Here is a 747-nt window from a genome sequence, read left to right on the forward strand (position 1 = left end):
GTATCACCTCACACCTAGCAGATTGGCTAAAATGAAAGAAGGGGAGAGTAATGAATGCTGGAGGGGATGTGGCAAAATTGGGACATTAATGCATTGCTGGTGGAGTTGTGAACTGATCCAGCCATTCTGGCTGGCAATTTGGAATCACGCTCAAAGGGCTATAAAAGAATGCCTGCCCTTTGATCCAGCCATACCATTGCTGGGTTTGTACCCCAAAGAGATCATAGATAAACAGACTTGTACGAAAATATTCATAGCTGCGCTTTTTGTGGTGGCAACAAATTGGAAAAGGAGGGTATGTCCTTCAATTGGGGAATGGCTGAACAAACTGTGGTATATGCAGGTGATGGAATACTATTGTGCTAAAAGGAATAATAAACTGGAGAAGTTCCAGGCGAACTGGAGAGACCTCCGGGAACTGATGCAGAGCGAAAGGAGCAGAGCCAGAAGAACTCTATACACAGAGACTGACATTCTGTGGTAAAATCGAATGTAATGGACCTCTGAACCAGCAGCAATGCAATGACCCAGGACAATTCTGAGGGATTTATGGTAAAGATGCTACCCACATTCAGAGGAGGGACTGCAGGAGAGGAAACATATAGGGAAAACAACTGCATGAACGCATGGGTCGGGGTGGACATGACTGAGGGTGTAGACTCGAAACTACCACACCAATGCAACTACCAACAATGTGGAAATTGGTCTTGATCAAGGACACATGACAAAACTAGTGGAAATGCGCAT

General features: G+C 45.1%; 1 protein-coding gene across 1 annotated transcript in view; it reads left to right on the forward strand.

The window, feature by feature from the left end:
- GRIN2B (glutamate ionotropic receptor NMDA type subunit 2B) overlaps positions 1-747 on the forward strand; it is a 469961-nt gene that overhangs the window by 43593 nt on the left and 425621 nt on the right. The window lies entirely within an intron of this gene.

This window comes from Gracilinanus agilis, chromosome 5, assembly GCF_016433145.1.
Source record: "Gracilinanus agilis isolate LMUSP501 chromosome 5, AgileGrace, whole genome shotgun sequence".
NCBI classification, from domain to species: Eukaryota; Metazoa; Chordata; class Mammalia; order Didelphimorphia; family Didelphidae; genus Gracilinanus; species Gracilinanus agilis.